Genomic DNA, 23,894 nt, shown 5'->3' with positions numbered 1-23,894 from the left:
CTACGAGAAATGACACGCTTTGTTACTTACTTCGGCCTAGGGATAAACTGGCGTAAATCGGTAATCTTCCCACTCACAAAGAGCACCACCCAGTGGGCACTTGAATTCCCGTTGGAATGGGCCTCCGACTCGTTGAGGTATTTGGGGGTACAGATACACAGTGATCAGGATCAAATTATTCGCCCTAATTACGGGGTAGCGATCTCCAACTTTAAGTCACAAATAGATCATTGGCTGAAGCTGCCTTTCTCTATGGCAGGGCGCGTGGCGCTTATTAAAATGATAGTCCTTCCAAAATTTTAATATTTGTTTCATTATATCCCAATTCCCCTGTCTAGGAAGTTTTTTAGTACCCTTCGCTCCCAATTGATTAGATTGGTCTGGGGCAACAGAACGCCGAGAGTGAGGTGGCAGGTCATGACACTGCCATACGCCGAGGTGGAATACGGCGTCCCAGACATGCAGCTATACTACCTGGGGGCACAGTACAGCTTTGCTGAGGCATGGTATCACCCAGACGCCAGGATAACCTTTCTGAAGCCCGAGTTGGACTTTGTGCTGCCGGACACTCTGGCTGCAGTCCTACCTATCAGGATTCCACGAGATCGTACAGATATACAACCGGTTTCCACTACGAGCTGGGAGTGGGCCTCACTGGGACGCCTCACGAATACACAAATGGTCTATTCCTCACCATACCTCTACCAAATCCCAAAATGCTGCCCATAACCGGAGAAAAGATTGTGCAAAAAACCTGCACGAAGTTCGGCATCACCAAAATGGGAGATTCCTTCCTGTGGGTCACTTATTTGACCTAGAGGACGCGTCCCTTTTTCCTGAAGCTTAGTTTATGTATACGTTTGTGCTTGCTAGGCTTAGGGCTGCGCTGAGGGCCCGGCTTCCTGATTTCCCTTTGGAGCCCCCCATCTTTTTCTTCACTGACAATGGTGATTGACAGTAGCAGAGGGGTACATTTAATTTTGCAACTTTATAGGGCGGGTGTGGGTCTGATTGCATTAGACTATGCCAGGGTGCGGGGGCCTGGAAGGCGGACTTAGGTAATCCAATATCTGATGAGCAGTGTGCTGCATGCTGTCTGGAGACAAAACAAGTATCTATTAACAGCAGGCATAGATTGATTAATTTTAAGTTCTTACGCCGAATATACGTCACCCCACTCAGAGCGCACAGGATTGACCCCAATAAGTCACACCAATGTCAAGGGTGCCAATCCCCCCAGGCAGACTTCACTCACTTGCCCACGGATTCATGCATTCTGGATGGGGGTCCACCATACACTCAGCAAGATTATACAGGTACAGATTAATACCTGCTCGAGATTGCTCTCCTGGGATACCTGGAACAATTCCCCCCTTAAGGTCAGGCGGTTTACAGTCATTGCCTTGCTTTTGGCGAAGAGAGAGGTGGCGATTCACTGGGGAGGGTGGAGCGCCCCTACAGTGCAGTTCTGGCCCAAAGTTTGGCGTCCTGCTCCATGAGAAATGAACACTATGCAGACAGTCCATCCAGACCCAGGGACATATGGGGCCACTTCAAGTCCTATCTTGCTACCCAGCAGAAGGAACACGCCACACGACAAGAGCAAGGGCTAGAGCCGACAGGAGTGGGCTAATAAGCGGTTTAGAATGCAGGCAAATCCGTTGATCCGACAGAATGTTTACACGCAACAATGGGCCGGGGTGGCAATGGGACTGGTGGGCGGAATGAGAGGGGTGGGTGTTAGCCGGGCAGCATCATTTGTGATTGACATGGGCCAGGTTTGTGGAACTTCTAGATTGTGATGTTCACATATGACCTATTGCGCAGCTGAGAGGACAACTGTGAATTCTTATGTTTATGTAACCAATTCGCCCTACCATCAGGCTCAGTGCATTGCTTTTGCTCAAAATGCTAAATAAAGTTATTTTTAAAAAAAGAAGAAAAAAAAAGTTACATGCGACATTTGGCAAGCCAAACTTCACTCTCGTTGTCCATTTGAAGTTACTTGGCACACCCAGGTGGAAAACGTTTTGAGATAGGAACAAGTGGCAAGACTTACTGCTTCTCCTCTTAAAATAGATTTTAATAGGAAGAATAGCAATTTTCTAGAAGAATAGTATTCGGTGTAAGAGTGCTTGCTAAACTAATATCTTTCTCCCTTAAATTACCCATTAAAACTCAACCTCCATAAAAAGCTCCTCTCTTGCTCCACAGAAAGTATAACAGTGACAATACTTAATAGAATTTGATTATTATTTTGCTAGCTTTTCACAGGGATACACATGTTTGCTAATAGGGTCGACCCAATAGATTTTATTAGGTTTGATTGGTTATGGTTTGAGCCAGAGACAGGGCACCTAGAATCAGATGGCACCATCTAGAACGTGGCAGGGTGGTGAGCACTAGAACACATTTATTTCTTTATTTTACGCATGGTCAGTAGTGGGAGAAACAACTTTACTGCCTGGTCCTTTTGGTGGTTGAACTTAAACTCCCCACCCTTCTCCAAGCGCCTTGAGACCCTCTGGGTATGTAGCGCGCTATATAAATCATTTGAATTGAATAAACATCTAATACCAAACATCAACCAACATCTTAGTACCAAGGACCGGCTGATCAGACCAGGTTTGGTTGATAGTGAGAGAATGCTGCTTCCTAAAGAGTATTCTGTCGCTGGAACCAGAAGTTAACCCACATGGACCACCATTTGGTAGCCCCAACGGTCCAGACCCTTGCAAGCCTTACCCATGAGGCGCATTTCCAGTAAAAGGATTACATATGGGAAATGTTTAATATACTGAAGCACTACCCCCCATGCTTTATTCTATCTCCTGAGCCATTTACGTTCCAGGACAAGAGCCGAATTTTAGAAGCGGTCATTTTAGACAGCATCCTCTCTGAATACCTTGTGGTGTACCTCAGTTCTTACATCAGCTGCCCTACTAGGAAATGTAATTAAGAGCGGACCTCACACATAAACCTATGCAAGTTAAATCAGTTAGGTGAAAAAAGAAAACTGGTGCCATTCAATCAAAGAAAACAAAGCAGATAAACTATTCCTCTCCCACCTCCTTCTATCTCCCAGATGTGGGATCAAAAGCCCCTCCCAATCTCCCTGAAAAACTGCCCTAGAACGCCCCAGCCACTTGTGGTAGAGTGGGTGTAGCGGGCCGGAAAAGCAGGCGAGGAGGCCGTATGTAGTGGGCAATAGCTGGCTTTTTATTACGGTTGTACAGTACAAATAATTCCAACAGGCGGAAGGTGTGGCTCCAGGCGATGGACTCTGGGTTGATGCTTCTCTCGTACTCGGCGTCCACCGATGGCCTGGGGAAGATTCCGATGACGGGGAGGCTCCCAGGAGGACCGGAAGAGAGAGGAAAAACAAGGGACCGTTAGTTCTGTCCAGCAAGTAACGAGAGTCAACTGTATACCGTCACCCGGGTAGTGAGGGAGGGGGCGGAAAGCGACAGTGTGGGAAGGAGGGTACCGGGAGGTCGGAAGGTAGGGCGGGAAGATAGAGAGGGTGCAGGGGTCGGGCGTGAGAGTAGCGGAAGGGTTCTTGAAGTGAAGTGCTATATACGTATTATACAGTGCAGGGGGCGGTGAGACTATGTAGAGAGGGAGTATGTACAGGGACTTTAACACGGACTCCTAATGAGTAGGGCTAAAGGAGGCAAAAAGGCACTCACGCGGTCCGCCGTAACTCTCCAGTGAGTTACGGCCGCTCTCCAGCCACCTCCAAGGGACTCCACCACTCCTCTGTCCACACTTCGTCCTCGCACGTCTGTTCTCCTTCTCCGTCTCCAGCCAGAGGGTCCTGCCACGAAACTCCGACGACAGGTTGTGTTGAATCCCTGGTTTTATCCTGTGCTGGCTCTGCCTTTGGGGCGGGACTTCCGGGGTCATCATGATGAGGTTCCTCCAGCCCTGTCGTTCTGGTTGGCTCCTGTGGAAGAGAGAAGGGCGGGGTTTCGTTGGTGATGGCCGGTGTTCGGCTTCCTGCCGTGGTGGCGGCGTTTCCATGACGGGTAGTCAGTCCCGGGGGTGCCGGACAAGGTATGCGAGGGAGAGGGCGGCCTCCTGGTAGGGGTTCGCGGGTCGTCGCCTCACATCCCCTTCCCCTAGCTGTCCTTCTTGTAGCGGAGGGCGAATGTGGGTACCGGGACAGGAAATCCGCATTACCTTGGTCGGAGCCCTTTCTATGTTTGGTTTGAAAATGAAAGGGTTGGAGAGACAAAAACCACCGTAGGACCCGGTCATTTTGCCCTTTGTTTCGAGCCATCCACTCCAGAGGGGCGTGGTCTGTGTAGAGGATAAAATCTCTACCCTCTAGGTAGTACCGCAGGCTTTCCACTGCCCATTTGATGGCTAAGGCTTCTTTTTCCACAACTGCATATTGTTTTTCTCGGGGAAATAGTTTGCGGCTCACATAGAGAATGGGACGCTCGTTCCCCAGGGCATCTTTTTGGGATAACACGGCCCCTAACCCATAGTCTGACGCATCCGTTTGTAGGATGAAAGGGACCGAATAATTTGGGGGTACCAACACCGGACCGGAGGTCAAGGCGCTTTTAAGGTCGGTAAACGCCCGCCAGGCTTCAGAGGAGGGATTCCGGAGCATCTCATCAGAGCGGTTTGATTTTTTAAGCAGGTCCATAAGGGCTGCTGCTTGTTGGGAAAAATTGGGCACAAAGCGCCTATAATACCCCAGGAGACCCAGGAAGGCTCGGAGATCCTTCTTTGTTTGGGGAAACGGAAGGGATCGGATGGCCGCAGTTTTGCTGTCTTGGGGTCTTATCAGGCCGTCCCCCAGAAGATATCCCAGGTATTTCACCGTTTTCGCCGCCAATGTAGTTTTGGCTGGATTGATGGCGAATCCGTATGACCCTAAGGAGGTGATGACACTGGAAAGGTGTCTTAAGTGTTGGGGCCAGCTGTCGCTAAAGATGACGATGTCATCTAGATAGGCGCCTGCGTAAGGGCCATGGGGTCTCAAGACGTGATTCATAGCCCGTTGGAAAGTGGCGGGGGCGCCATGAAGTCCAAAGGGCATGACGAGGAATTGGTACAACCCATCAGGGGTAGAAAAGGCAGTCTTCTTTCTGTCTTGTTCGCGGAGGGGTATCTGCCAGTACCACTTGCAGAGATCGAGAGTGGAGATGAATTTGGCCTGGCCTATTCTTTCGATCATTTCATCGACCCGGGGCAAGGGGTAGGTGTCGAAGTTAGAGACCTTATTAACCTCCCGGAAGTCGATGCAAAAACGGACCGAGCCGTCGGGCTTCGGTACCAAAACAATAGGAGAGTTCCACTCGCTGACGGAGGGCTCAATTATACCCATTTGTTGCATGGCTTCTACTTCCTGTCGGATAACACTCCTACGGGCCTCTGGTACTCTATAAGGTCTCAGGCGGACCACTTTCCCCGGTTCTGTTTCTATCTTGTGTTCAGTGACCGTGGTTCGACCGGGGGAGGAAGAGAAGACGTCTTTCAGGGGTTCCGAGGTATGTCGTAGTTCCTGGATTTGTACGGAGTTTAGTTCGGGGTCAAGACAAGGATCGAAAGAGAACTGGAGATTTCTATTGGTTCCTGACAACACCGGACGGGGTCCTTCCCATTTTTTCAGCAGGTTGACGTGGAAGATTTGGGAGGTGCCCCGTGTGGGATCCAACTCCACCTCGTATGTGACTGGTGTCACCTGCCGAAGGATGGGGTAGGGTCCTTGCCATTGTCCTATTAACTTATGATCTGACGAGGGCATCATAAGGAGAACCAGGTCATTAACAGAAAAGACCCGACTGCGAGTGCCCTTGTCATACTGTCTCTTTTGGTTATCCTGGGCGGTCTCTAGATTTTGCCTGACGATATCCCGTATCATAGACAGGTGAGTCTTTAGGTTTTCCATATATTCAGGGAGCGGACGGGTCCGGTCTGGTTCAGTTTCCCATGCTTCCTGGGCCATGTCCAGCAAGGTACGAGGGGGTCGTCCGTACAGCAATTCAAAAGGGGAGTATCCGGTGCTGCTCTGGGTTTTGCAACGGATCGCAAATAAGGCCAAAGGGAGCATATCTTCCCATCTCTTTGCTTCTAGGCCTATGAGTTTTTTTAGCGTCTGTTTTAATGTCGCGTTGTATCGTTCGACCAGCCCGTCTGTTTGCGGGTGATAAGCGGACGTCCGGATTTGTTTGATTCCCAACTCCGCACATACCCGCTTCATAAGGGCTGAAACAAACGGTGTGCCTTGGTCGGTGAGTATTTCTCGGGGAAATCCAACCCGAGAAAACAAGGAGATCAGGTCTTTTGCTATAGCTTGGGTAGTAGGTTGGCGGAGAGGTATGGCCTCCGGAAAGCGGGTGGCATAATCGACTATGACCAACGCATAGCGACACCCGCTACGGGAGGGCAAGAGGGGACCGATTATATCCATCCCTATGCGGCTGAAGGGCACATCTATGACAGGGAGGGGCTGTAAAGGGACCCGGGGTGGCCTGTGTCGACTGTTCTTTTGGCATACTACGCATTCACGACAGTAGGTCTTGATCCTTTGATACACCCCGGGCCAATAAAACTTCTCCAAGATGGCTTGGCTTGTTTTTTCGTCCCCGAAATGACCTCCCAGGAGATGGCTGTGTGCCAGAAAAAGGACTTTGTCTTGGAAGGGGCCGGGGATAAGCAACTGTGCATTCTGTTGGGGCCCCCCTTTTCGGTATAGCAAACCACTTTTTTTAAAGAAGTAAGGACCTACTTGTAAGGGGTCTTCGTGATAAAGTGCTTTTCCCCAGGCCTCCTGTAGGAGAGGATCTTCCTGCTGAGCGGCCCTGAACTCGCGGTCGGTCTGCCAGGGGTGCTCTTCAACGATAACGGGATAAGCGCTGACGTGCTCCTTCTTTTCTCTCCTTTTCTGACTCCTAGGTTTGTGGGGTTTGGGTTCGGGTACTTGATCGGGATATTCAGGATAGGGAGCTTCTTTCCACCACTGGGTTAGAGAGTCGGAAGTCTTTTGCAAGAGGGATGGTAGTCCCGGATAATCGCTCCCTAGGATAGCTTGTTCTGGCAGGGCAGGTACCAGACCCACGGTGAGAGAGGTGCCGGGATCTTGGGAGTGCTGGACTCGTACCCGAGTCGTGGGGTATTGTTTTGTATCGCCATGTACACATTGGATGGCTACGACCCCCGTGGGATTGTTGAGGGGTTGTGCGAGGTCTTGTGGTCGAAGGACGCTCTGCCGGCATCCGGTATCGGCGAGGGCCCTCAGTGGCTGTCCGTTGATGGACACTGGACAGTAGAACGGCGGCGGGGAATACCCAGGAGGGGTACACAGATAGTTCCTGACAAAGCCGACCTCCATCGGTTCCTCTTTCTGCGGGCACATCCGGGCAATGTGTCCGAATCCTCCACAGGAATAGCACTGGGGACCAGGAGAGGGTGTTCGGAACACTACCGGAGAAGGAAATAGGGGGGTTGGTTCAGGTCGGCGTCCCTGGGGAGGTCGGACCAGGCGAGTAGTCACAGTAGGCAAGGGTCTGTGCGGGTGGTCGTCCTTACCCCGCTGAAGTTCCTGGGCCCGGCTATAGGCAGACGCTATCTCTATAGCTGACTCTAGCGTGAGTCTGGAGTGCTGCCTCACCCAGCGCTGGGTGGCCGGGTGTAATGAGTTAAGGAATTGTTCCAGATATATCTTTTCTAGAATATTGTCCTTGGTAGAGGTGTCCGGGCGCAACCACCGGTTTGCGAGGTCCCGGATCCGGAAAGAGAGAGCTCTGGGGTTCTCTTGGGGTTTTTCCTTGGCCTGGCGTAGTTTCACCCTGTAGGTATCATCGTCAATGCCAAGGCGTTCTAATATACATCTCTTAATGTCAGCATAGGGCGTATTACCCTGGATATTGGCCTGTTGGTAGGCTGCTTGGAGGTCACCGGTGAGGAGCGGACCTAGATACTGTCCCCAACGATCAGCAGGCCAGTTAGCGGCTTGGGCTATCCGCTCAAAGTTTGTGAAAAAGTAGTCCGGGTCTTCTCCGGGTACATACTTTTGAAGAACTACAGAGGGGAGACAGGTCATCGGTCTTTGTTGACCCAGAGCGTCTGTTAGCTTTGTCATAGTCTGTTCATGGGTCACCCCCTGACCCTTCAGGACATCGTGGAGCTGCCCTCTGTCGTCTTCGGCAGTTTTCAGGAACTGCTCCATAAGTTTCCCGAATTGTTCTTGGGACTCCGCCATTTTCTTCACTACGGCCTCCATACCTCCAGCAGATCCCACTTCTGACACCAGATGTGGTAGAGTGGGTGTAGCGGGCCGGAAAAGCAGGCGAGGAGGCCGTATGTAGTGGGCAATAGCTGGCTTTTTATTACCGTTGTACAGTACAAATAATTCCAACAGGCGGAAGGTGTGGCTCCAGGCGATGGACTCTGGGTTGATGCTTCTCTCGTACTCGGCGTCCACCGATGGTCCGGGGAAGATTCCGATGACGGGGAGGCTCCCAGGAGGACCGGAAGAGAGAGGAAAAACAAGGGACCGTTAGTTCTGTCCAGCAAGTAACGAGAGTCAACTGTATACCGTCACCCGGGTAGTGAGGGAGGGGGCGGAAAGCGACAGTGTGGGAAGGAGGGTACCGGGAGGTCGGAAGGTAGGACGGGAAGATAGAGAGGGTGCAGGGGTCGGGCGTGAGAGTAGCGGAAGGGTTCTTGAAGTGAAGTGCTATATATACGTATTATACAGTGCAGGGGGCGGTGAGACTATGTAGAGAGGGAGTATGTACAGGGACTTTAACACGGACTCCTAATGAGTAGGGCTAAAGGAGGCAAAAAGGCACTCACGCGGTCCGCCGTAACTCTCCAGTGAGTTACGGCCGCTCTCCAGCCACCTCCAAGGGACTCCACCACTCCTCTATCCACACTTCGTCCTCGCACGTCTGTTCTCCTTCTCCGTCTCCAGCCAGAGGGTCCTGCCACGAAACTCCGACGACAGGTTGTGTTGAATCCCTGGTTTTATCCTGTGCTGGCTCTGCCTTTGGGGCGGGACTTCCGGGGTCATCGTGATGAGGTTCCTCCGGCCCTGTCGTTCTGGTTGGCTCCTGTGGAAGAGAGAAGGGCGGGGTTTCGTTGGTGATGGCCGGTGTTCGGCTTCCTGCCGTGGTGGCGGCGTTTCCATGACAGGTAGTCAGTCCCGGGGATGCCGGACAAGGTATGCGAGGGAGAGGGCGGCCTCCTGGTAGGGGTTCGCGGGTCGTCGCCTCACACCACTCTACTCTGCAAAGCGCCTGTCTCCCCTACTTAAATAAAACACTAAGGAGAGCGTGGTCCACCCGAGATGCTACCCGATGAGCCCCATACAAGGAATATAGTGTTACCAATAACCTGTGGTGTATTAAAGGGGTTACTTAGGGGATAGCGGCCTTCACCAGACCCATGTCACAGTTTTGGCCCTCCGATGGGGAGGACCAGCTTGCTAAGTAAATGGTGTAGCTCAAATTGATATATAGTTGTGTAACAAGCACGGTCTAAGGGTCCTCAACTGAATTTGCAGTGTCTAATGTCGGTGTTCGCTATTGAGACGAGTATTACAAGTATTCATGGAGCTTGTCGCTGAGGTGATTCCTTTTTTTCCTGGTCCAAGTCTCTAGCCGTCTGCCCAGCTGACCTCGGAGCGTTATCCTCGCCACCTCCATCGTTTTTCGGAGCCATTGCCCCATATCGTCCCCCTTTGATCAAGCCATTCCCAGGCTTCCTCCTGGGTGAGAATAACCAGTTCTCTCCATTGGACTCCACTCACAACTTTGCAGTAAAAATCATCGAATATTTCACTGCTTTGTCTCTTAACACGCTTTTAACTTCCGGAAAACTGCAAAGATGCCTCTGGATTTTAAGTGTGAAATCGAGGAAGAAAGTTAGTGTTGCATTTTCGAAGGTCACTGGAGGAGCACTGCAAGCAGTCTGGAATACTACATCACATTTCCGAAAATAGAAAATACAGGCAATAATGGGGTGAGAGGAAGACCCTGGTTTGGAGCATTCGCCCGTAACACAATGAGTCTGCTCCAGTGAAAAATATTTAGAGAGGCCGCAAGGTTACAGTTTCTTGAGAATACTATCTTCAAAAAATCGGTCCTCTGCCTCCCCCATCTGCCTATTCCGGGACCCCTAATATGCCCACAATGAGTCGTGATCTACCTTTATAGTCTTCCAATCGGGCCTCCATGATTTCACTTTCAGCCTGCAACTCCTCACAGGGCCTTCAGGGCCTCTATATCATAGTGTAGAGACATTTGAATCCTCAATTTCTTTGACTCTCGTGTTCATGTTATGGAGATCTGCTCTCAATGAAACCTCAGTCATGGTTGAGTTAAATTGTGCTTCTAGCACCGCTCGTACGTCTTGAATCACTGCCACGATGTTGTGTAGGGTCATGGGTGTCTCTTTAATTGTTGATGGCGCAGTGGGCGGGTGTTCTTCTTGGGACCCATCCAAAGATTCTGGCCTCTTTGGACGCGTGTACTTTTCTAATTTCTTTTGGTGGGAGCTCCGCCTGCCAATGCCGCCAATCAGTGCCTGAATGGGTGTTGGGTGAAAAGGCGAGGCACCAGGGCCACAGGATACTCACTGCCTCCTGCCAGTGGGCTCACACGCTCACCCCAGGCAGCTGTCTGTTTTCTCAACATGTGCACGCCGCTTCCCCAATCCCAACTGTACACCCTTCAGGTTTTTCACAAATTTTTGTTTCAATTAAGTTGTGCACAATTTTACATTTTTTTTTCATGGTGTGGAGGCTGCCAATGATAAGTGGAGCATACTGATAAGAACCTATCGGTAGCTCCCTGGAGGGTGATTCCATGAGGTGCCTCTACAATTTTCACACACCTTTTTGGTGGTTGGACAGGAGAAATTGTGGGAAGTGACAAACATTCACAGTATAGTTCCTGGAGGAAATAGACAGATTTTTTTTTAAAGGGATAGGAACACCCTGATAGTACAGCAATGTGCAGCTAGTACTTGAAGTATTCTCACCAATAAGAGGTCTGGGGGATGTTCATGATGTTTTAGCCCAAGAATACAGAGCCGGTTTTTGTGTATTTATTTCTACCCAGCTGGAATTAAATAGGAATCAAATATTGTTTCCCAACGTTTTCATGGTGAATAAGTTGGTCCTCCTCTAAGAGGGACAAAGGAGTCTGTTACATACAAGCCGCAACTATGTTACTACTAATACTACAGCGGAGATAAAACTAGAGCTGAACTAAGTAATTAACATCCACAACTAAAAAACTAAAATAACTAGATGTGAACACAACTCAAATGACCTCTCGATCTGAACTTTTACAATGGTCTTAAGATAGCAGTTGCATCAGCCAGGTATTAAGTCACTTGTCTTCCGCAGTGCCATAGAGATTCTCCCTTGACTTGTTGCTCCACAAATACCTTCATGATGCAAGGTAATGTTGCAGATGACTTGTGTACTTTGCGTCACTTTTGCTGTTCACTGGGAGGCCAAGTAGGTTAGGATTTGTTCCATCCACTCCACAACAGTGGGTAGAATGAAAAGTAAGTTTTGAAACTGCCTGTACTGTTGGGATAGTTATACTTACTCTAAATCGGTCTGGCTGTGAGAACTGCAATGTGTGGGACCAGATTGATCTATATAAGAATCTTACCCAACACATTTTGAATGAAGTACCTTGATTCGATTTCGTCACGGTCCTTTTTGAAATGGCACGGACCTGCCCGGTTGAGATTATTGGTTCAATTGAAGTTCAACAACCAAAAGGACCAGGCAGGAAAGTTGTTTCTCCCAACTATTGACAATGCTCTAGTACTTTCCACCCTGCCACATTCTAGGTAGCGTAATCTGATTATAGGTGCCCAGTCTCCGGCTCAAACCATAACAATACAAACCAAAACCAAACCCTTTGGGTAAAACCCATCAGCAAACAAGCATTGGAAATGCAATAGGGCTCGCATTAGGAAAGTTTGAGCTATTGGTCTTATAAATGAATTTTTTTTTATTTATGTGTTTTTTTTTTAAATAGCTAAATTAATAGCTTTGTCATTTACAATGCCAATAGTTATAACTTTCGCAAATGTGACACCTATAGCATTTGTAATGCAACACGTTTTGTATTTACGTGACTTAGATGTATTGATATTACAAATAACAATGGCTTTTAATTTTTAAAAATAATACTTAAATAATTTATTTAATTTGTAATGGCAATAGCTTAAACTTTTGTAAATAACTTTTGTGAAGATTATGTTCAGTGTTTTTTATTGTGACGAAAATTCAAGAACAGAAGTGAAATATTAACATCTTTTTGTGATTTGTAATAAAGCGTGAAAGCTTGAAAACAGCTTGAAACATTGAAAGAACATATTTGAACCAGTGATGCTGTGGTTGCGCTGAGTGATGCTGTAGTTGCGCTGAGTGATGCTGTAGTTGCGCTGAGTGATGCTGTGGTTGCGCTGAGTGGTGTGTGCATCGGTGGAGCAGTTTGGGGGGTGCATCGGTGGAGCATCAGCGGAGCTGTGTGGTGGGTGCATCGGCGGAGCTGTGTGGTGGCTGCATCGGCGGAGCTGTGTGGTGGGTGCATCGGCGGAGCTGTGTGGTGGGTGCATCGGCGGAGCTGTGTGGTGGGTGCATCGGCGGAGCTGTGTGGTGGGGGCATCTGTGGAGCTGTGTGGTGGGGGCATCGGTGGAGCTGTGTCGGTGGAGCTGTATGGTGGGTGCATCGGCGGAGCTGTGTGGTGGGTGCATCGGCGGAGCTGTGTGGTGGGTGCATCGGCGGAGCTGTGTGGTGGGTGCATCGGTGGAGCTGTGTGGTGGGTGCATCGGCGGAGCTGTGTGGTGGGTGCATCGGCGGAGCTGTGTGGTGGGTGCATCGGCGGAGCTGTGTGGTGGGTGCATCGGCGGAGCTGTGTGGTGGGTGCATCGGCGGAGCTGTGTGCATCGGCGGAGCTGTGTGGTGGGTGCATCGGCGGAGCTGTGTGGTGGGTGCATCGGCGGAGCTGTGTGGTGGGTGCATCGGTGGAGCTGTGTGGTGGGTGCATCGGTGGAGCTGTGTGGTGGGTGCATCGGTGGAGCTGTGTGGTGGGTGCATCGGTGGAGCTGTGTGGTGGGTGCATCTGTGGAGCTGTGTGGCGAGTGCATCTGTGGAGCTGTGTGGTGGGGGCATCTGTGGAGCTCTGTGGTGGGGGCATCTGTGGAGTTCTGTGGTGGGGGCATCTGTGGAGCTCTGTGGTGGGTGCATCGGTGGAGCTGTGTCGGTGGAGCTGTGTAGTGGGTGCATCGGTGGAGCTGTGTGGTGGCTGCATCGGTGGAGCTGTGTGGTGGGTGCCTCGGTGGAGCTGTGTGGTGGGTGCCTCGGTGGAGCTGTGTGGTGGGTGCCTCGGTGGAGCTGTGTGGTGGGTGGAGCTGTGTGGTGGGTGCCTTGGTGGAGCTGTATGGTGGGTGCCTCGGTGGAGCTGTGTGGTGGGTGCCTCGGTGGAGCTGTGTGGTGGGTGCATCGGTGGAGCTGTGTGGTGGGTGCATCGGTGGAGCTGTGTGGTGGGTGCATCGGTGGAGCTGTGTGGTGGGTGCATCGGTGGAGCTGTGTGGTGGGTGCATCGGTGGAGCTGTGTGGTGGGTGCATCGGTGGAGCTGTGTGGTGGATGGAGCTGTGATGCAAAATGGAAGAGGCTGTTGGGGTAAGCCTTACTGGTTAGGCAGGCGGAGTGAGTAAGAGACAGGCAGCAGTAAAGAAGACTGCCCAAGACGTTTCTCTCTTTTGGCAACACTTTGGTGGCCGAGGCACCGCTCCACTCCGGATTTAATACCCATCTCTCATTCTGAAGTTAGTTGATAAACCTTGTTTATGCACCTGTACACTTGGCTGAAGACGAGCACCATTCAAAATGCACAGGTAGATATCCACATTTATCACTTAATTCCAAGCAGAGGCAGTCTACAGGATAAATATGGTGAATGTACGGCCTGACTCTTATCTCTTGCCCAACCTCTTGAATTTATGAGCAGGAGCCAGCAAGAGGTCTGCAGTCCGAGACTCAGTGCTTGCCTCGAAATCCGAATAATAAGGCAGAAAATGTATAGCAGACATTCCACCAACCTTGATTTCCTAAACAACAATACTATTGAGCCATGTACTATGATATCATCTCATCAAAACAATACACGGCTCAAGGCATGGGAGGACCTTAGGCGCTCATTACAAGTGCCCTGCTGTCGGAAGCCATAATTATCGAACCCAATAAAATCTTGTGGCAATATGTTTAGCATTTATTTGGTATAATAATGGTCATCTACTCTAGGTCTTTCCCCGAGGCGTAACAAGTAGATTTTGAGACTCGGAGCACCAAAACCAACAGGTCTCTGCATTTTCCTCGCAATTTCATTTGGCAGGTTTGACCTGCCGAAAAGTACCTGGGAAAAATTGTGGGTGTGTGGTTTGCACCAAAACGCATCATTCACGTATGTGCAGTGAAAGGAGTTACCACACATACTGGAATTTAAAGCGCCTCATTAGAGAACTAAATATCAACCGATGGCAGGGAGTTTAAACAAACATACCATCAATCACCCAGCCAACCCCTTTGAAAGAGGGTAACAGATACCACTCTGTCCATAACCTTGCTATCTAATGTATTTTCGTGTCGGAAAAAAGAAACTGATTGAAAGATTTCAGATAAGTTACATAACTTCCTTATTATGTGCAGACATCTTTGTTACATACCATGAGTCTACAATCATGAGAAAGAAAATGGGTCAGGAAGTTTCTCATTCTGAAGTGCAAAATCAAAGTCTCTTGCGCGACCTCCTCCCACATACATAACCTCTATGTCGAGCAACAAACTGCAGCTTCCCGGTACATTCCATTCGTTCCTCTAGTTGGAAAAGCTTTCTCAAAGTTTCTTTTGATCATCGGAACCAAGTCAGCAAAATACAACAAGTTAAACAAGTTATAAAAGGAGACTAAACTGGAAGTACGGCCGGCAGGCCGTGAATAATTAAGGGGTGACAAATGCGCTGGGAGGGCTGCTTTTTATGTGGTAATGCGAGGCAGGCGGCTGGTGGCATTGTGCACGCGCTTCGTGCACTGCCAGGAATCGCCAGTGGTGGTTAAACACTGGGTAAGCCCCTATAGAGCTTGCCAGCTGTGCACATGCGCACAGCAGGCGAGCCCTAAAAAGTTAAAAACTGAAAAGCTGGCAAAATAATAATCAAATTCTATTGTTAAGCATAGTCACTGTTTTACTTTCTTTGGAGCAGGGTAGGGGCTTTTTATGGAGGTTGAATTTAATGGGTCATTTAAGGGAGAAGAATATTCATTTATTTGCAGGGTTTTATATAGCACTGGCTAGACCAGGAGGTATCCGAGTGCTTTACATGAGGATCAGTAAGTTACAAAATTACATCAGTTACAGGAGCCAAGCATAACATAGAAGAAAAACAGTGAATACACAATAACATGGGTTATTAGCGCATAGCATAGCCAAGACACATCGTCAAATGGGTATCAGAAGGTAGGGGGGAATGGTAAAAAGGGGTAAGGAATGCATAATCGGGTCAGGCAGACCGGCAAGACGGAAAGTACTTAAAAAGCAGTCAGAGTAAAAGATATACAAACCGGCTGGGGACCAACCATCAAAGATCTCGTGAATCAGTGATAGTATACAATGTGAGGGGAGTAGGAGACCAAAAGGAGGGGTTGGGGGGTGGAGGGGGTACTTGAGGAAAAGAACAGACAGGCAAACAAGGAGCAGTCCAGCAATAATGAGGATAGGTCGAAACCGCCAAGATGGAGGACCAAGGCCATGGGAACTGACAGCATCGGCCCTAAATGGCGGAACACACAAAAATCCAACACGAAAACACCAAGGCAGCAGACTCGGAGGCTTCACGCAGGGTCGGATAGGGGAAGCAGCAACATGACCACAGAGGGATGAGTGCAGGACACCGGCAATCCCAAAGCGGGTCGTCGACGTACACACACCCGGGGTTCCAGGGGCAGCAGCATCACCATTCAGAATGCCGCAAAGACATGGTAAAGTCGGATTCGGGTGCCAGGCAACAGCCCCAGAGAGATGGAGGCAGCAGCAGGGACCAGGAGGGCGCGCCTCCCCAAACCTCAAGAAGCAAAACAAGCTTGGGGGCACTGGTCAGCAGCGCCACAGTACTCGCGGCTGCTGAACCCCGACCGGGAGAAGCATCTGTGCAAGAGGACAGGCAACAGCAGCAAAGCCCGGAGGGTAGGGGAAGGCCAGGAGGGAAGATCCCCAGCCGATCCCCCCCCCCTCCCACGGACCCCAGGGACACCACACCAGTCATTGGCCGCTGAAATGACTCCGCTGCCAGCAGATCTTTGGCAACTCATCAGTAGGCTGGGAAGGAGAGGAAAACACAGCGGAGAGACGAGGACAAACCATTTCCAATGTCCGGCTGGGTAGGTGACTGCTGAGGGGGAGAGCCAGAGCCAATCTCCTCTATAGCTGCCTAAACAGCTCCACAGGGCATCAGCCACATTCATCGATGCTCCGTGGTCAGCACACTACTCCAGGTTCATTGGAAGATCTCAAACTGGGTCGCAGGAATTGGAGAGCCGAATGTCCGCAGTCCATAAGAACTTCAGGTGAGCAAACAAAGGCGCAAGGGTGGTAGATTCCAGGGGACCAGTGCCAAAAAGGAAATCCCTGGCCAGGGAGCTCCCGACCGGAGCTCCTTACCTGGCTGCCATCTTGTCCAGTTTAACAATCATTCTTCCAACGAATACTACTCTTGTAGAAACTGTTATTCTTCCTAATAAAGATACACAGCCTTTACCAGAACGTGGGAGCCCAAACACTCAATAGCCTTTCAGTTTTTGATCTACCAGCCATGCACAGCATCACCTTTTCAGACTTGGGTAAGCTTTTGCTAGGACTGCCTGTGAGAGACCTCCTTATGAGGGGAGATTTCTATGACACTATCCTGCCCCCACTTAGCTGACTTCCTCTCAACCCTAGGTATAGTTGACAATTGGAGGACACATAACTCTACTGCACAATTTTATACTTCCACTCCGGGGCCAATGGTAGCACAGACTTTATATTAACATTAGCCCACTGTATCCCTCACTTTCGTGATGTACACTACTTAGCGAGGGGGGTTTCTGATCACTCCCCAGTATGAGCGATCTACAGTCTAGATAAGCCACGACTGGAAGGGCCATTACACTAAATTCCTGGTATCTTAATATCTCAGGTATACATAAGGGACTGGTAAAAGACAGCACAATATTTCAAAGAAAATGCGTCATTGCTGAAATCTCCTCAAATACTTTAGGAGACTTATAAAACCATCATCAAGAGACAAACACACCCGATAATTGGGCACAAAAAAGAAAAAAGGGTAACGGTAGTTAAGGTTGAATGCGACATTATAGACCTTCAGGCTAATCTGGTAGTGGACGAGACGTGGGACACCAGACACAGTCCGAGTCTCAAGCAGAGAGAACACAGTGATCTAGTGACAGAGGCAGCTAAAGCCAGGCATCGTGCATTGCAGCATTGTGTGTATGAAATGGAAAACAAAGCAGGTAAACTGCTTGTATGGTTTAACAGACGCAAAAAGGCAAGTCGCTGGGTAACCGAAAATTACTGTGAAGGAGGAAAGTAACAGAGATCCACAAGCTATTGACAACGCTTTAGCGACCTACTTTACCCATCTTTACTCTCCAGTAGGTAAGAGCATCACGGAAGACTCTCACAAACTCTTAACTGATTTACACCTTTTAACTCTCTCCTCAGAGGACAGAACTCTCATGCAGAGCAATCGCATGTAAAAGGAAGTCGTGCTGGCGATTCGAAAATATACAATCGGGCAAGGCGATGGGACCCACTGGTCTCCCAAAAAGGATTAATAAAATCTCTGCCTCTACTATAGTACCTAAATTGTTAGGGATGAATACGGAAAGCCGGAAAATGTTACTCTCAAAGGACCAGCAATTGAGCTCAAAAGTAGTAATACTCAAACAGGGTAGGCCAGCAGAAAAGTGCACCTCCTACAGACCTATCTGGCTTGTCAACACAGAACCAAAAATCCTAGCCAAGCTTTTGGCATCCCAACTTACTCAAATAATAACTAAATTGGTGCATCCTGATCAATTTAGCTATGTGCCAGGCAGAAATGGGGACCATGAGTTGCTGCGACTCCATGGAGTGCTTGCTCGAATTGGCAGGAATAGATGTGATTGAATGGCCATGTCTATTTACTGTGTTAGAACAAATAGGCATATGTCTCAAGTTTCTGTCCTGGCTGAGACTTACCATTCTAAACCCCTGGCTCAGGTGGTTGTAATTGTATGGACTTCCCAGGTATTCCCCCTCTAACGCAGGACTAGGCAGGGATGTCCTCAACATATTTTTGCTCTGTTTCTTGAAACTTTGCCAGTTTGGATTCAGATGGACCCGTTGATTTGCGGCTTGCGTTGGATGGAGGAGTAGGATGATCGCATATAACTCTTTGCAGATGAATCCTGCAGTACATCGCTGCTCCGTAATCCTCCATCCACAAAATATTAGTTATCTTCACCAACTTTGGTAAATATTCTGGATACACTATTAACTGGTCCAAATCCATGGTGTATGTTCTCCGTGGTAAGACACCAAGTCCACCACTCGACTGTGGGGCACGTACAGTGACGGATGGATTCAGCTATCTTGGGATTTAGGTTACCACTAATCCTGTGCTGTTCCACGCTAATAACATGCAATGCTCCCTGAAGAGTCTTGTCCAACACTGGAGAAACAACAGTTGATGGACAGAATGCAGAACAATGTCATACATTCACCCCAGAACAGAGATCTGGGCCTAAATCCATCGTTTTTTTGCTCACCACATCACCCCAGTTCAGACATGGCCATATACAAATCAGCCTTGACCCTGTGCCTCCTGTGAACAGCCCAGCCCCAACTGCCAAGCCATGAGCTTGCAACTACAAAGACCTTCCGTTATCTGCACGTTTGGCATGCTCTTCGGGTAGCGATCTCCAGGGTAAGGTCCTTCCGGAATCATCAAAACTAGAGGATAAATTGAGTCGCATGGAGCAAATATTGGTAACCTTGGGCATGGTGATCACTAAATGTAATATAGCCAGCCTATCGGGGGCAGAATCCTCTCCATGCCTCAGACTGGAAAAGAGACATGGACTGGTGTATGGTGGCCGAAGGGGTGGTTTAAGAAAAGAGGGCCTTCCCCAAAAAGTGGGAAAGGATCTGGGGCAAACAGAATGTCTACAGGGAGAGTCCGAGAAGACCAGCTATACTGCATTTGACTTACATCACAATGGGAATATATTATAATATCAGGAGAGAGGATGCCCAGGGTTGGACTACATAGTAAACACTTGCTGTACTTATGCATAACTATTGTGGTGTACTTGCTTCTTCTAGGTTAAAATAAATTTTTTAAAAAGAAGAGTTGACAACCTTAAGGGAAGCACAGATGTTTAGTGTGATTGACCCATCACCTGAATATCATCAAGAGTTATTGCAGGAAGACTTCAGGACGTTGACAGTCTGATTCCTTGGGGCTTTCCGCTCTATCCAAATGTCTTACGCCAGCCGTGGCATATTTTCAGAGAAGGGGTAGAGTGCAGTTTCCTTCCAGGAAAATTGTCTGATCTATCCCTATGGAAAAAATACAGAAGAGGACATGGCCTTGGAGATGTTGGAGACCTTAGAAAAGTAAGCTTACAGTAAAGGGAGAAATATATATTTTGTATAGGCATTCCATCATATTTAGGAAACAGCATCTCAGATGAAGGGATAAGCAGTGTTCATCCCTACAATTGCCGGAGTACTACTCAAATCTAAAACGTTAAGCATGTTTAGTGGATCCCATTAGGGTCTTGATCAAGAAAGGTGTGAAATCTGAGTTGTCAAACGTATTATCAGGGGGTAGTTTGAGGTTGTTCAGTAAGAGGCAAGAAAAATGCCTACCCTGGCTGTGTTTGACACCAACAAAAACATGGTATTGAAAATAGGAACCAGCTAATGTGAGCTGGAAACAGTGTGGGTTCAGGTGGCAGATGGTGATGACAGTACGGAACTGAGGGTAACTACTCCATGAATGAACAAGACACATTGACATGTACTTGAGCCATTCATGGAGTTACATTTTTCTTTTTGAGGCATGCCATTCAAAGTCAGGAGCTATGGCTCTCTTGTGAATGTGTTTTTCAGCAAGGGTAGGGAAATTAGTATGTGGCTGCAGAGTGTAGCAGAGTTTAATTTTATTATGGAGTATTTGCCAGGGACTGAGAACAAGGCAGCATATTGATGGAATTGAAGTGGTCAACAAGACGAGACCAGTTCGGAAGGTTAGTCAATAGGCTACTGTGAAAGCAGTGGACCTGGAGATGGAGATATATTATGTTTTCTTCAAGGTAAATGAAATTGTGACAAGAGATTGAACTGCATACAATTGTTTGTAAGGTGTGGTGAAACAAATGTGTGGTAAGGGAGGAACTTTGCATTCTGAAGGAATAGTTGTGCAGGAATGGTAAGTGGACAGCTCCAGCTGAAATTAGCAAGGTTATTAACTTGGTTCACGAAGGCCATCCTGGGAGCCATCTGATCAAGGCTGGTCTATGAGAGTTCTACTGGAGGCCCGAGTTTGATCACATAATTTAGGCTGTGGTTATGGAGATTCTTCTTACCACACAGAATGACAAGCGCAAACTAGACAGATAAGAGCTACTGTCACCAGTGGAACCGTAGCCCAAATTGGGGACGAACATAATGGGCATGGGAGAATTTGCCAGGGAGGGGTTCAACAAGGCTGTGATGACAGACAACAAGGATCCACTTGCATCAAAGGAAATGCAGGAAGTTATCTAAGTAAGGGGAACCACAACCAAAAGTCCGATTTGCATTTTCCTCAAACTAATGGGCTTCCGGAAAGAAAAACAAGGTTATCAAAATATATATGCAAAGGACATTAGGTGGGAAGAAACCACTCCAGGCTTACAGATAATCACCTAACTGTATTTCTAGAGTGTCCCCTTCTGTCAGTTCCAAGGGAAGCTGCCAGGTAGCAGACTATCTACGGAGGTTGAAATGTGGTACCAAGAAAGAGTTGGTAAAAGTGGTAAAATCTCTTGTCAAAATCAAACAGAGGAACTACTTTTTATTTATAGAAACGCGAACCTGGTGTCCAAGGGCCTCCCGATCATGGAGAGAAACATGGTGGTGGACATGGAAGATGTGTAGAGCATATCCAGATTGGTTAAGTTCAACAACTCAAGGCATTTCCCAAGCCACAAGTTCACAAATTCTAAAGGATCAAGATACCTTGTGTCTGAGAGGAGTCTTCATCCAGAATTATAAACTCGTTTTTTTCTGGATTAAAGATTAGAAAATAATTAGAGGATGCATTGAACTTTCTTGCTCTACCATCAATTACCCTCTGGTCATTGTCTGCATATGAACTTGCATTGTACATTTAGAAAGTTTGTGGTGTTAAAGTTCATTTTTTTTTTACCTTATATTCCTTCTTTTCCCCATTTTCAATTTTGTTGGTGTAATGGCAGGATACATATGCGTTGTACTTTAAGTTTAGACTCTAGTGCTAGAGTACTGGTCATAATTCTACTTGCAGATTTTATTACTGGTTTTTCATCTTTGGTTACATTTTAGGAGACTCTGGGAAGAGGCATTTATTGTTTTTGTACAAAAGTAATTAATGCAGGATAGATTGTGCCTGAAATTCGGCCCCTAGAAAGAGGTTATCCATAATGTGGCAGGTTGGGGAGCACTAGAATTGGTAGTCCGCAGTTGAGAGAAACATCTTCCGTTGCTGGTGCTTTTGGTCATCACTTAAAAACAAAATAATATTCTAATACAACCCACAAGTCATTCTCATTAATGTGGTCATCGCATGTACTAAATGCATTCTACATTCTGTAAAAGGGAAGCTCCGCTGATTCCATGTTTGTATTGAAATAAATTGTCTGACAAATACATATTAAATTACAAAACAAGGAGCTAAACTTCCAATTGTCTGTGAAGCTTTAAAGCCTAACATGATGCTTCATCTTGAGGTGCTGGGGCAGTCAGAGGTTGGTTACAGGGAATACCTCTGTATGTAAGGTCATTTACCACCAGTGACACTATACTAGTGACTGTCGGTCGTAATAAAAGATGCGTAATAATAGGGGAAAGATTGTGTTGCAATTAAAGTCAGAGTCAAGGTAAGATAAAGAAGTAGAAGTTTTATTAAATCAGCCCCACACCTTAAGGCGGTGCGTAGGTCAGTTAGTCAGAATCATTATGACAGTTGGGGGCAAGGGAACGGAACCAGGACAGTGTGGAATGTTGGGGAACCAATCAGGAGGGCAGGGGACAATGGATGCTCTCACGCAGGAGAGCTGGTAGGCACCACTTGCCTAAGGTTGCAGGGGGAAACTAGGACTAGGTTACAACACATCTTCCTCTCTTGAGGGTTTTGACTGGTAGGCCCAACGTGTGGCACAGAGAACTTTGGTGATAAGTAAACTAGTAAACATTAGTCACAAACATGGTCTTAATAACATTTGGAATTGTGGGTGGTTCTCCCTGATGTTCCCTTGGAAACAAGGGCATGAGGAATACTCTGCAAAGGGAAAACTTTGGTGACATATAAACTGGTCAACATTAGTCACACCATGGCCTTAATAACATTTGGAATTGTGGACGGCTCTCCCGGTGTTCCCTTGGCAACAAGGGCATGAGGATGGAGCAGTGACCACCAGACTAGGCTTCAGAGACAGGGTGGGAGTCACCGTACGGCTCCGTTTGGTAATCGGAGTGCGTGGAGTGACCCCCAGGAGCTGGTCTGAGTGATTGGCAGTCAGCTGAGTCAGTGGCAGGTGGGAGATAGAGTGAACTCGTGTTTCTGAATGTGGGACAGTGTCCAACTTAGTTCTATCATCATCAACTCACATATCTTTGCATAAAACCTCCAGGGTGGGAACATTGTAGGTGTTTGAGTGTGTCCATTACCTCACCATCTGACACTACATTGTTTAACTTGCCCATGTTTCGTGCAGGCCCACACACAGTTCAGTTAAATCCCCAACGTGAATGATAAACTTCCGTGAGGGATCGCTGGGTCTTTTGGTCCACAGATCTTATGCTGGTCCGAACGTCCAGTATGCATCTAGTCAATTCCTATGTTTACCACATGGTGTGGGCATAGTACTGGTTTGAGTGCCTTCCTGTTCCCTTTCTCTGATTCCTCCTCGTTCACTCCGCCTTGGCAATCCCTTTTGGTATTGTGCTCCAGTCTGCTATTACTTGTACTGACTTCTCCATCCAGGTGAGTGACCACGGCTTTAGAATCCTTTTTCTTGGGATATTTCCAGGACCATAATGTACTGCGTCTGCGCCTACGCTTACTCATACAACGGGTATCCCTCACGTTGTCGCCCTCAGTGATAGGTCTGACGTCACTTCTCTTGTTGTACTCTGTACCAGTGTCACTTGTACTTTCTTTTCCAACAACTCTCACTCCTTCAATACATGCATCCACAAAGACCTGTCCTCCTTCCCATTTCATCAAGTGAGTTCCTCTAGAGAGCGTGGTTGTGTCCTCGGCGTCTCTTAGCTCACATTCTCTCCAGCGTTTCACAAGCCTCTTGTTTTTCCTTAACTGAGCTTTGGGGTGAGGACATAGTACGTGTTTGTGTGTCTCATTACTATCATTCCCTGGCTCTTCATTATATAACCAGTCATAGTACTCTCCATGCATGTTACACCTAGACTCCACCAGACACTGACCATCATCTTCTTCCAGGTCACTGTCATCAGCATCATTCTTTCTTGTGAGGGATTTTGACTCCATCAGAGCAGTAGAGTGCCACACTTCCCCATTTTTGTGGCAGGTAGAATTGTAA

The 23,894-nt window shown here is 48.1% G+C and overlaps 1 protein-coding gene across 2 annotated transcripts in view; it reads right to left on the bottom strand.

The window, feature by feature from the left end:
• CENPI (centromere protein I) overlaps window positions 1–23,894 on the bottom strand; it is a 508,210-nt gene that overhangs the window by 480,793 nt on the left and 3,523 nt on the right. The window contains exon 1 of one of the 2 annotated variants that reach the window (XM_086964636.1): window positions 19,488–19,647. The exons of the other annotated variant lie outside the window; for it this stretch is intronic. The gene's annotated coding sequence lies outside the window, so the exon portion shown is untranslated. Of the gene's footprint in view, window positions 1–19,487; window positions 19,648–23,894 lie in introns of those variants that run through there. 2 annotated transcript variants of the gene reach the window in all.

Source organism: Lissotriton vulgaris, chromosome 4_1 (assembly GCF_964263255.1).
Source record: "Lissotriton vulgaris chromosome 4_1, aLisVul1.2, whole genome shotgun sequence".
In the NCBI taxonomy this organism is placed as follows: Eukaryota; Metazoa; Chordata; class Amphibia; order Caudata; family Salamandridae; genus Lissotriton; species Lissotriton vulgaris.
The sequence above is the reverse complement of the archived record's forward strand: the minus strand, read 5'-3'. Positions and strand labels throughout refer to the sequence as shown.